This window comes from Pan paniscus, chromosome 16, assembly GCF_029289425.2.
Source record: "Pan paniscus chromosome 16, NHGRI_mPanPan1-v2.0_pri, whole genome shotgun sequence".
Lineage (NCBI taxonomy): Eukaryota > Metazoa > Chordata > Mammalia > Primates > Hominidae > Pan > Pan paniscus.
The window spans coordinates 74,927,112-74,940,603 of record NC_073265.2 but is presented as its reverse complement, the minus strand read 5'-3'; the positions used below and the strand labels follow the sequence as shown (position 1 = coordinate 74,940,603).

Sequence of the window (13,492 nt, the reverse complement as noted above, 5' to 3'; positions counted from 1 at the left end):
CACCACCAGACATGACTGCAATTGTTTGTTCACTCGTTTATTTTCTACTTCCCTCAATAGGATATAGATTACCGGCAGCAACTACACATGTCACTGAATTCCCATTACCTAGAACCGTGCCTGACAAACAAGATACTTGAAAAAATTAACAAACAACCCTACAAGGTATGTCATATAACCATTTGCCAAGAGAAAAGAGAAGATTAGATTTCAGAGACAAATAACTTACCTAAAGCTGCATAGTAAATAAATAGCAAATGCACCTGAAAGAGCCAGCACTCTACCCACTGACTCACTACAACTTGCGACATAAAGCATATATGCTAAGAAACAAAAATGCAAAAGCAAGCATTTCTACATGAAAACACCAGATCACAAGTGTTACAGATCTTTTAGAATTTATCTAGCAGGTTTTCTGCTTTTCACTGGAAGACTCCCCGACGGGGGGACAGAAAATAATAGATTATAGTGATCCTTCTCTTTCTGTTCATCAGCATAGCAATTCATTTCTTTGATTAATCTTAGGTATGTACCATGTGCCTCTTCAACTAAAAGATACCTACATTGTTTTGTATTTCCCACAAAGCAATGGCTGAGCTACTGTCAGAAGATAGTCAACAAATACTTCTTTGTTATTTATACCCCCAAAGATTTTGAGAATCCTTTAATGAAATTTTAAGAACCACCAACAAAGCATACTCACCCAAAGGGCTTCAGCTGCTAACCATGACGGAGTAACTGGATCCAGATTTATCCTGGCATCCTCCCTAACTACTAGAAAAGTGGACAAAATGCATGAGGCAGCATCCTTTAGAGCCTGAACAACAGGCAGCACAGAACTGCAGTCCCAAAGAGAAGGGAACAAATGAGATAAGCCCTAAAATCGCCCCAGCTTTCTGGCTGGAGGTACCTTCTAGACCATGGTGCAATGAGGAGGATCAAGCACAACATGACAGCCTTGTCAAGTTTAGAAGACAAACATAGCTTGGGAAGGCTAAGGAGTTTGAAAATTGCAGAGTACGAGAGAAGAGGAGGGAGTTGTATGAAAAAGGAGCTCCAGAAATCAGCATAGAGGCCCCATGAGTCTCACACCCAGTAGTAAGCCAAGCATGCATATTGTAAAAATACATGAGGGCACGCAAAGAATCACCCAGGAACTGTAAGCTAAATGATCTCCAAAGTTCACACAGGGCTGGGAGACATTTGTGTTCTCAACTGCCAGAATAGAGTCCTCACGGAGAGCCCAATTCTTCAATGAAAACTACAGGAGCTTCATGTCTTAGTAATGGGGTGTAACAAGCAACTTACACACATAAGTTTGGCAACTTAACTTGCCAAAACAAAGTATGATACTCTTTAAAGCAATGGTTCTTGTGTTTGAAATAACTTTACCCCCAAGGAGACATCTGACATTTAACAGATAAGGACTCAACAACTATCATGAATATTATACATATGATCAAGAATCTATTTTAAAAATGAACATAACTGGAAACAAATGGAAGAAATAAAAAAAGATTCAGTAGCAAATGGAACCCAAAGAAATGTAAAAAATAATACATCACGACTAAATGAGTATTATCACAAGAATGCAAAGCTATTTGAACATATTACACCAGACTAAAGAAGAAAAAACATATGATTATGTCAATAAATACAGAAAAACCTTTGACAACATTCAATATCCATTCATGATAAAAACTCTCAGCAAACTAAACATAGAAGACAACTTCCTCAACTTGATAAAAGACATCTACAAAAACAAACACCTATGGCTACCATCATATTAATGGTCAAACACTCAGTGTTTTCCCCTCTAACATCAGGAAAAAGGAAAGGATGTCCACTTGTAAAACTCCTATTACACATTACACTGAGGGTCCTAGATAGTTCAGCAAAGTAACAAAAAGAAATCACGCCCAGCGCTGTAGCTCACGCCTGTAATCCTAGCACTTTGGGAGGCTGAGGCTGGTGGATCACTTGTGGTCAGGAGTTTGAAACCAGCCTGGCCAACATGGTGAAACCCAGTCTCCACTTAAAAAAAAAAAAAAATACAAAAATTAGCCGGGCATGACGACATGCATCTGTAATCCCAGCTACTTAGGAGGCTGAGGCACAAGAATCACTTGAACCTGGGGGGCCACAGGTTGCAGTGAGCTGAGATCGCACCACTGCACTCTAGCCTGGGTGACAGAGCAAGACTCTATCTCAAAAAAAAAAAAAACAAAAAGGAAATGAAAGTATACAAAGTGAAAACGAAGAAATCAAACTGCCCTTATTTGCCAATGACAATAATGTCTATGAAGAAAATTCCAAAAATCTACAAAAAAGGCTTCTATTACTAAAAATGAGTTTAGCAAGGGTGTAGGATCCAAGGTCAGCAAATAATATAAAATGATCTTTCTATATACCAGCAATGAGCAACTGGAAATTGAGAAATATCATTCACAACAGCACCAGAATACATGAAATACATGTATAAGATTACAAAACACATGCAAGATCCAATTGCTAAAAACTACAAAACACTAATCAAAAATCTAAGGTCTAAATAAATAGATATACCATGTTCATGGCTCATTATTAAAATGTCAATTGCCTCCTAACTGATTTCCAGCTTCAACACAATGCCAATCAAAAACCACAGCAGGCTGGGCATGGTGGGTCATGCCTGTAATCCCTACACTTTGGGAGGCCACAGTGGGAGGATCGCTTCATCCCGGGAGTTTGAGACCAGCCTGGGCAACATAGAGAGACTCTGTCTCTACAAAAATAAAAAAATTAGCCAGGTAGTGCATGACTGTGATCCCAACTACTTGGGAGGCTGACGTAGGAGAATCGCTTGGGCCCAGGAGATCAAGGCTGCACTGAGTGGTGATCCTACCACTGCATTCCACACTGGACAACTGAGTGAGACCCTATCTTTTTTTGTTTTTTCTTTTTTTAAGACGGACTCTCGCTCTGTCACCCAGGCTGGAGTAAAGTGGCGTAATGTCGGCTCACTGTAACCTCCATCTCCTGGGCTCAAGCAATTCTCCTGTCTCAGCCTCCCAAGTAGCTGGGATTACAGGCGCCCACCACCACGCCCAGCTATTTTTTGTATTTTTAGTAGAGATGGGGTTTTGCCATGTCAGCCAGGCTGGTCTCGAACTCCTGATCTCAGGTGATCCACCCGCCTCAGCCTCCAAAGTGCTAGGATTACAGGCGTGAGCCACCACACCCGGCTGAGACCTCATCTTAAAAAAGAAAAAAACGAAAAAGAAAAACCCAGCAGCACTTGTGGATAACAGCAAGATCAATCTAAAATATGCACAAAAGGCAATACAACTAAAATACCCAAAAAACAATTCTGAAAAATAATAAGATAACTCACACTACCTGATTTTAAAACTTACTCTAAGGTGACAGTAATCAACAGTGAGGTGATAGAGAAATGAAAGACACAGATCAATGGAATAGGAGAGAGAATCCAGAAACAGATCCACACATTTATGATCAACTTGCCAAAAAAAAAAGGCACAAAGGTAATCAACAGAGAAAGGACAGTCTTTTCAAAAACTGTTGCTGGAAAAATTGTAAATCCATCCACAAAAAAATAAACTCAATGCATACCTTGCACCGTTTAGGAAAATTAAATCAAAGCGGATAATAAATGTAAATATAAAATTTTAAACGATAAAACTTCTAGGCGAGCCGGGCACAATAGCTCACGCCTGTAGTCCCAGCACTTTGGGAGGCTGCGGTGGGTGGCTCACTTGAGGTGAGGAGTTCAGACCACCCTGGTCAACATGGTGAAACCCCATCACTACTAAAAATACAAAAATTAGGCATGGTGGTGGGTGCCTGTAATCCCAGCTACTCAGGAGGCTGAGGCAGGAGAATCACTTGAACCTGGGAGGCGGAGATTCCAGTGAGCAAGATCTCACTCACTCCAGCCTGGACGACAGAGTGAGACTCCATCTCTAAAAAAAATAATAATAACTTGTAGGAGAAAATATAGGGGAAAGTCTTTGAGCTCTTAAGTTAGGCAAAGATTTCTAAACTATTATACCAAAAGCATGATCCACTCAGGGAAAAAACAAAAAAACAAAAAAACACTGGATATCATAAAAATTAAGAACTTCTGCTCTTCAAAAGACATTATTAAGACAAGTAGGCCAGACACAGTGGCTCGCGCCTGTAATCCCAGCACTTTGGGAGGCCGAGGCAGGCAGATCACTTGAGGTTAGGAGTTCAAGATCAGCCTGGCCAACATGGAGAAGCCCCATCTCTACTAAAATACAAAAATTAGCTGGGTGTGGTGGTGTGTGCCTGTAATCCCAGCTACTCGGGAGGTTAAGGCAGGAGAATCACTTGAACCCAGGAGGCAGAGGTTGCAGTGAGCCAAGATCGCACCACTGTAGTCCAGCCTAGGTGACAGAGCCAAACTCCATCTCGAAACAAACAAACAAAAACAGAAATTATTAAGACAAGTAAAAACAGACTAGGAGAAAATATCTGCAAATCATGTATTTGATTCCAGAGTATATACAAAAACTCATTTTTTAAGCAAAAGATTTTGAATTGACATCAAAGAATGACAAATAATCAGATGAAAAGATACTTAATATCATTAGTCATTGGGCAAATGAATAAAAAGGCTACATTCCGTGTGATTCCATTTTTACAACATTCTTGAAAAGGCAAAAAACCATGGAGACAGAAAACAGATCAGCAATTTCCAGAGTCTGGGGGTAGAGAACCGGTTGAGTACAAAAGGGCTCAGAAGAATTCTGGAGGATGAAGGGACTGTCCTGTTTGAAGCAGTGGATATATGAATGTATACACCTGTCAAAACTCAGAGAATGTTACACTAAAATGGCGGAATTTTAGTGAATGTAAACTATACATATGAATAATTAAAGAATGAAAAAATAGAGACTAAAGAGACATAATGATGCGCTGAGTGAACTTTAATTTTACTCTGTCCAAAATTTTTCTTAACAACTATAAAAGATATTTGGGAGACAAATAGAGAAAGTTGAATAGGTATTGAATAATATTATAGAATTAACGTTAATCTTTCTTGTTGTGAATAACTGCAGTTGGTTATGTAGAAAAAGGGTCAGCAAACTTCTGTAAAAGCCCAGATAGTAAATATTTTCTGCTTTGCGGATCACATGGTCTCTGTTGTAACTACTCAACTCTGCCACTATAGCACCAAAGTAGCCAGAGAAGAGCTTACAGAGTGACATAAATGGTCAAAAACCTCACACGTTTTCCTTCTCTCCCATACTAGCATCCATATCATACAAACACACTGATATCCACATTCCCCAGGCACTGAACACAGCATTGCCCCACACAAATGTTCATACAATCACGGTATTTCAGTACCAGGTCCATCCTTACAGCAAGGTCTGACAAAAACACATTATCCATTCATCTTCTATTCATAACGTCACAATCAACTTGTAGGTGGACGAGAAAACTATAAATATGAGGACAAACGCAGGAAACAAACTTTCTTCCACTGACCAGTGAGGACAGATGCATGAAACAAACTTTTTTTTTTTTTTTTTTTGAGACAGAGTCTCGCTCTGTCGCCCAGACTGGAGCGCAGTGGCATGATCTCGGCTCATTGCAACCTCCACCTCCCGGGTTCAAGCGATTCTCCTGCCTCAGCCTCCCAAGTAGCTGGGATTACACGCACCTGCCACCCTGCCAGGCTAGTTTTTGTATTTTTAGTAGAGATGGGGTTTCACCATGTTGGCCAGGCTGGTCTTGAACTCCTGACCTCAAGTGATCCGCCCGCCTCAGCCTCCCAAAGTGCTGGGATTACAGGCATAAGCCACTGCGCCAGGCTATGAAACAAACTTTCTTCCACCCACGGCTTTCTCCTCTCTCCCCATTTACAGCAGTAAGACAGCCTAACCTGGGAAAGAGAGACGGAAGCTACTTCCAAATGGATGCCTGTCCCCATCAGTAATAACCAAGTCTATTCAAGTGCCAGATGTTAACTTTAAAAGAAGGGAATATCAAAAGTCCAACTTTCTTCGCCTAGCTTTGTCAGGAATGTTTTTACCCTCAATCTGTAAGTGTGACCAACTGTAATTTTTAAAGGTTTATCCTCAATCTGTAAGTTTGATCAAATATAATTTTTAAAGGTTTACTATAATCTCTTCATCAGAAAACTAATGGAAAGATGGAATAAAATCTAAAGAAATGTCCTTAACAGGTAAATATTTCTAGAATGTATCTACTCCATCTGGTAGTGTAAGTATTCTAAACTATGCTAGTATAACTGATTTAAATCACTGCCTTCTTCTGTAAATGGTGTCACCTTTAAAGTGTTATCTTGAAGAGGAAGTGAGTGATTTGCTCATGTCTCTGTACTGAACTAACACTGTTAACACTCAGTCCAGCTCTACCTTAAACAAGTTTGAGAAATACAGACACAATCCACACTTATTTGCCAAGACTAAGGTAAAATAAAGTTGGAACTCATATCCTCTTATGACTGATGTACTGAAAACAATCCATCTCTCACTGTTTCCCAAATAGCATAGTCACAAAGAGCTCTACCCTACCAAGCCACTCTGCAAGTCCCACTCTCAAAGGAAGACTCACAGGTGACTGAGAAGATAAACTCGCTATTGTTTCCATTATCCTTCAGTTCATCTGGCACCTTTGAAGAAATAGACTTCGATAAGACTCACAAGTCTCAAGGCCCCTTCTTTATGAAAGAAATAGCTAAACCTCTACACTCAGAAGCATCAGACTTTTAAGAATGCTTAAGTCATGTAAAAATGTACCAAAATTACTATCATTACAGTTACCAGGAAATAGCTACCTACTCCATGTTAGATACTGTAGTTAAGTACCTCACATAGTTTCACTGATTCCTAACAACACTGCAAAGCATGTTACTAACGCTTATGGAGTAGGAAACTGAAGCTCTAAGAGGCTATGCAACTAGTCAATGGAAGTGTGGAGATCTGAACTCTACCTAGTTCCAAAGGGTGTACTTTTTTCTAAAATTTCTAATTTTTTTCCAATTTCACAATGGAGGGAGAGTTGTGACTAGATTTGTCCAACAATTTTAATAATTTCACCGACTGGGTGGAGTGGCTCACGCCTGTAATTCCAACACTGTGGGAGGCTGAGGTGGGAGGATGGCTTGGGTCCAGGAGTTAGAGACAACTGGGCAACAGTGAAGATTCCGACTCTAAAAAAAAACAATAATAATTTCACAAAAAGGGGGGGGCCGATTTCTAAATTGGAACCTCTTGTTGAAATCCTTAGAGCGCTAGTTAAACCCACTTCTTTTCAAAAAATAATTGACAGATTAAAAAAAGGTTAGAAATCCTTTTAAAGTAAATGTCATCACAGATCTGCAAGTGAACTGTCATTTTGGACAGGTCCCCAGAGTTAGTGGCTCTCTCCTGTGTACGCTAGCTACCACTAGGCAGTAAAAATAATTTACCCAATTCAAACACATACGGTGCCTGCACTATGTTAAGACTACCGGCAAAGAGGGTAAAAAGCTAAATAAGGTCTATCACAGCCCTCAAGGAGTTAAAGGACTAGAGGAGGAGTCCATTTATAGTATAGTATGTGTGCAGTTACCATTTAGTCAAGGCAAACGAACTGTGGGAAATCCTACAACAATAGTACCTACAGTACAACATGCCATCACCGCCCAGAGAAGGAAAGCAACTAGTGCACTCGTCACGTCATGTTGTAAGTACTTGCTTACATGATGTCCCTCCCTGACAATCCCTTCCAACCTCTGTCAACCTCCTTCCCCACAATCACACACACAAAACCACACAACCAGGAAGGGAAGCCATGGAGCGAGTACTGTGAATCCTAAAAGCGGCTCTGTAATTTAAAAGTGCAATGGCTGTACCTGAAGAAAATTTGTCTTTAGCTTCATCAGGTGAAGAAAATTGGTTTTATAACACAAGGCCCACCAAACCAGAAAAGCCCAGGAACGCTTCTCCACAGGACTCACTTAGCACGAGAAATCACTCAGAGCAAACTGACACACACAGTATTTCTCAAATTTTTATTTTTCATTTAGCAGATGGTAAAGGAATACAACTGAAGTTAACAATAAATGACACTCTGGCCATTTTGCTCCACTATGAATGACAGACATTTAAGCTAGTTCCATCTGGGGAACTGAAACAGAATCATGTTCATGTAATAAGCCACACAAACCAAATTAAGTGTAATATGTGCACCCAAACTTGACAAAACTTGTACTTAATGCAGCCTGCAAATCCCCAAGAGTCCACGACAGAATACAAGAACAGTAACAATGATTTATCTCAACTGATCTTAGCTTCTTCACAAACTTGCCAATAATGACCTTTCAAGAACTGCACCGTTTGTCCTCATCTGGGCAATCCAACAGTTCAGAAAAACTGAAGAAACTGCTTCTTCTAAAAATAAAACACTTGTTGTGGGGGGACTACTAACAAAAAAAAAAAAGGCACACTGGTTTTTACTGTACTGAAGCAATAAACTCTCCAAATAACTTCATTAAGGAGTGTCATTAGCAAAGAATGAACACCAAAATACCGCTCAATCCAACTTTCATTGTGAATTCCGGGATCTAGAAAATTAAATGTGACGGTATCACTCTGCTATAAGAACTATTTCCAAAACAAAACAAACCTATCTACACCCTTTCTTGATTTTTTTTAAAAAAGTTTTAGGGTTTTTCCTTTTTTCAACTTCACATACTTCGTGGCTTTGCAAAAAAAAAAAAAAAAAGGCAGTAAGCCGTATTTACCAAAAAAAAAAAAAAAGTTTTGTTTGGTCTCAAAGTATAGCTGCAAGCTGAGCCGGCTGGCTGCACGGGTCCCAGAGCGCGTGGGGACCGCACGGGTCTCCTGGGCCGCTCGCCTGCGACCCGCGCGGGTCAGCTGGGCCGCGCCCCCGAGAAGCCGCGGAGAGGCACCCACAGGCAGGCGCGGCCCGACGTGTTTACCGTCCGCGTCGACCCCGGGGAGCCGCTCCCTCGCGTCCGCAGCACTTGTTCACGGCGCGGACTCCACACCGCGGCCGCCCGCCCCAGGGGAGGAGTGAGCCCGCCCCGGCGGCGCCGACCCGAGGACCCGGGGCAGGAATTCGGGGCCTCGCTGGGGGCGGAGCGCCTGAGGTAGCATCGGCGGCCGGGCGCGCCCCCCACTCGGAAAGCGGCAACGGCCTCTAAGTTGGGCTGCGGAGTGGGAGGCGCGCCCAGCCCCAAGCAGACAATGCGGGAGAAGGGTGATGCGCAGGGAGGAGGGGTCTGCAGAGCTGAGGTCCCGGCGCCGCCCGGCGACCCGTCTGTCCAGCCCGCCCCCGAAACCCCCGCAGCCCCCGCCCCTCCTCCGGGGCCCGCCCCACCGAGCAACCGCAGGGTACTGGCCGCGCTCCGCGCCCCAACCCACAAATCACAAAACTTCCCCCAACTCCGCCAACTAAGTTGCGCTCTCACCGTGCGGCTCCCGGGGCTCCCCCGCGGGCCGAGCTGGGACAACTCCTCACCTTCGCCGCGGAGAAAGACAATAGGCGGCCGCTCCCCCGGCGGCGGCTAAAGCGGCGGCGACCGAGGCGAGCAATGGGCACGGCAGTCTCGGCGGAGCACAGGCGCTTCACCGCGGCTGCTCGGGCTCCGCGCTGGCCCTGCACACAGCTCTAGCCCGCGCATGCGCCGAAAGACGCTCGGGAGGGTGGGCGGGGCACGCGGGAAGGCGGTAACGCCTGCGAGTCCTCCCGTGAGTACACGCGGAGCAAGAACTGCGAGCTGGGATTGCACGGCAGAGCTGCCCATCTCGCTGCATGAGACCAATAGTAAGGCTCCTGGACGGGGCACTCAGGTTGCTAAGGGAGGCTGAGGTTGACCGCCGCTGCTGCTCGGCGGCAAAGTGATCAAAGTAGGGTGGCTGGCAGAGGCTGCTCTGGGAAATGCCCACCCACGGTCTCCTCTCCGCCCTCTCTCCAGAAACCGCCCTTCCTCTCTGTGCCGGTGGTTACCTGAGCTGCAGCACTTAACCACACATCGTGAAATGATTTACTCCTCTATTTCCCCCACTTCAACTCTGGAAGTGGGGTTTAGTCTTCTGTGTCCACAGCCTAGGACCGTCTAAGGTATTAGGTATTAAATATAGGTATTAAACAAGTGTTGGATGGATGCACGGCGCTATGGCGGAATCACAATTGTGACAGTGCATTCCGTGAACTTCTGGCTACTCGATCACCACAGTCATTCCGTGTTCGAGCTGCAAAGGACCTCAAAAATCATCTGGTTGCTTTGGGAAACAAAATGTGGTCCGTGTACCAATGGTGCCGGTAACCACCTGCCCACAGAGGAAGGGCGGTTTCTGGAGACAGGGCGGAGAATATATTAGTTGGTACACGAAGAAACTTCTTTTTTCAAATAGTTAAGTGTTTTTAGTGCGCATTAGGAGGGAAATGCCTATCACGTCAAACCATTGTTTCATTAATGTTATTTCTTAGGTCAAATAAAAAGGGGCAAAAAACGAAAGCACTTCAAGAAAAGTGTTAAGTAAAAAATTGAGACAATTTATATGCAGTTGAAGAACGTGTAAAACTAGTTGATAGTGATTGAAGTAAGAACAGTGGTTAGGTAGGAGGAGAAGATTATTGGCTGGGAAGGAGGAGGAGGGAACCCTCTGGGGTGCTGGTTCTGTATTTTGACCTGGGTGATAGATAACAAAAGTATATACATGAATAAAAAATACATCCAGTGCACTTTAGTGCACTTTGCACATTTTAAACATGTATTTTTAATGTCAGTTTTCAAAAATCTGGTACAGGATATACCCCCCCCCCCAAAAAAAAAGCAAAGATGCAAATGACTGCCATTTGGGAAACACTGATCCAGGCAGGCTCACTAGCAGTGACCAAACACCTGAGAAAGGGTATTGTGAATACCTGATGTGTGTGCCAGTAACTTCCATTGTTGAATAGCTCCAAATCTCAGAAATGCTCCTAATGTTGAGCTCTGGTGCTCACATATATTTTCTCTTTTTTTCTTTTTTCTTTTTCTTTTTTTTTTTTTTTTTTTTTGAGGCAGAGTTTCACTCTTGTTGCCCAGGCTGGAGTGCAATGGTGCAATCTCAGCTCACTGTAACCTCCACCTCCAGGGTTCAAGCAATTCTCCTGCCTCAGCCTCCCAAGTAGCTGGGATTACAGGTACCCACCACCACACCCGGCTAATTTTTTTATTTTTAGTAGAGACAGTGTTTCACCACGTTGGCCAGGCTGGTCTCAAACTCCTGACCTCAGGTGCTCCACCCACCTCGGCCTCCCAAATTGCTGGGATTACAGGCATGAGCCACTGCACCCGGCTCTATTTTCTTAAGTAACCCTCACCGAATGGCTTTAAAAAAAAAGAAAAGAAAGGCCAAACATGCCCAGTTCTTCTTGTGAAATTATTTCTGTATCACTTCATCATGCTGCTCACCCTCTTCCACTGTTCTCTAATCTGTCCTTGTTGATTTTTAAAAACTGGCACAAGGCCTGGTGCGGTGGCTCACACCTGTAATCCCAGCACTTTGGGAGGCTGAGGAGGGCAGATTGCTCGAGCCCAGGAGTTCGAGACCAGCCTGGGCATCAATTGAAACCCCATCTGTACTAACAAATACAAAAATTAGCCAAGCATGGTAGCCCAAATCTTAGCTACTTGGGAGGCTCAGGTGGAAGGATTGCTTGAGCCCAGGAGGCAGAGGTTGCAGTGAGCCAAATCATGCCACTGTACTCCAGCCTGGGTGACAGAGCCAGACCCTATCTCAAAAAAAAAAAAAAAAAAAGGCTGGCACAGAGAGAGAAGCAGCCTATCATGAGCCGGTCACTTCTCAAAGAACCTGAGTCTTCTGTGAAGCAAGAGTGCTAACCAAGAAAATCACTTGGACCCTAACATTTGATAACCCAGTGACCTTCCCCCTTGGAACCTAGCTTGTTTGTTTCAGAGGCAGCAGTAAATGTTACCATGTCATCTTTCTACGGACACTGACAACACCGTTCCCTGCTCCCCGCCTCAGCAGGATTTACACCTTTCCAGTGGGCTGCAGGAAAAGTTAAGAGTCTAGCACTTCTTGAATTTACTGTGCTTACAAATCACCTGGGAGTGTTTGTTAAATGTGGATTCTGATTCAGTAAGTCTGGGGTGGCATCTGGGATTCTGCATTTCTAAAAAGCTCCCAGGTGCTACTGACGTAGCTATTCTGAAACTCGACTTTTTTTTTTTTTTTTTTTTTTTTAAGACAGAGTCTCACTCTATTGTCCAGGCTGGAATGCAGTGGCATGATCTCGGCTCACTGAAACCTCCGCCTCCCCGGTTCAAGCGATTATCCTGCCTCAGCCCCCCAAGTAGCTAGGATTACAGGTTCACACCACCACACCCAGCTAGTTTTTGTATTTTTAGTGGAGACAGAGTGTCACCATATTGGCCAGGCTGGCCTTGAACTCCTGACCTTAGGCGATCTGCCCGCCTCGGCCTCCCAAAGTGCTGGGATTACAGGCATGAACCACCATGCCCAGCCTGAAACCCAACTTTGAAGGCAAGAGTCTACCCTAAATTCCCCAAACGGTTGAGCCCACTGTCCTCCTTGGGAATTCCTAAATTGTTATCTGCATGGCTGATGTCGTCTCATCATTCAGGCCTCAGCTCAAATGATCCTCCTCAGAGAAACCTTCCTTGGCCACCCTCCCTAAATTGACCCACTCTAATCTAGTCCCTCTCTTGCGTATTACTCAGTTTTTTCCATAGCATTTATCTCAATCTGAAAGTACCTTATTTATCTTGTGTGTTTATTGGCTCCTCCCACTATAATGTAAGCTCCTTGAAGTATGCTGTGTTTACCCCCTCTCTCCTGCCCCTCTAATAGTGTCTGGTTCACAGTATGGACTCAATGAATGTTTCACATTAGTGAACTTGTACAGAAGAAGCTATTACAAGGAGCCTTCAAACTGAGTGTCCCTGATACTAAAGACTTGTTCTTCCAAGGTGTACCAAATATTTCTACATAGTATGCCATATTTCACAGAAAGAGGTTGCAGGTTTAATCATTTTCTCATGTACTCTGAGTAAGTTTGCAAGCCAGGAAAGATGCCTTACTAAACAGTGGTGGGGTTTTGTATCTCTGAACTATCTCTCCATTGATTTATATATCTTCCCAACTGATTAACACAGGTTCTATATAATACCTAAAAATATAACAAGAATAAATCCCATTTTACAGAGAGTTCCTGGCAATGCCAAAGCAAAGAAAAAACAAAATTAACACAGTTAAAAGAGCATAAATTTCTCTTGAAGCTCACACTGTCTAACCTGTCCACTTTGATAACAGAAGCACTGGAACAAGTATATCCCAGTGTTCCTTCACAGCAGTGGACATTGTATTGCTTTTGTGATAGAAATAGTGCCCTGATCATGCTTTGAGAGCTTCCACTCTCAGCTCCTTGCTTGGTGTGATGCCAGCTCTACCACAGC

At 43.6% G+C, this 13,492-nt stretch overlaps 1 protein-coding gene and 1 non-coding gene across 14 annotated transcripts in view; one reads left to right on the top strand and one right to left on the bottom strand.

Annotated features, from left to right (window-relative positions):
* The window catches only part of AKAP13 (A-kinase anchoring protein 13), a 361,925-nt gene extending 352,047 nt beyond the window's left edge, over positions 1-9,878 (bottom strand). For 5 of the 13 annotated variants that reach the window (XM_034939357.3, XM_034939360.3, XM_055098906.2 and 2 more), the window contains exon 1: positions 9,473-9,701. The gene's annotated coding sequence lies outside the window, so the exon portion shown is untranslated. Of the gene's footprint in view, positions 1-9,472 lie in introns of all 13 variants that reach the window. The other 8 variants (XM_055098908.2, XM_055098910.2, XM_055098909.2 and 5 more) reach the window with 4 other exon arrangements.
* On the top strand, positions 377-438 carry LOC112437228 (U7 small nuclear RNA). Its single transcript, XR_003025865.1, has one exon. It is a non-coding gene; the product is annotated as a U7 small nuclear RNA (small nuclear RNA).
* Positions 9,879-13,492: the final 3,614 nt, after the last annotated feature.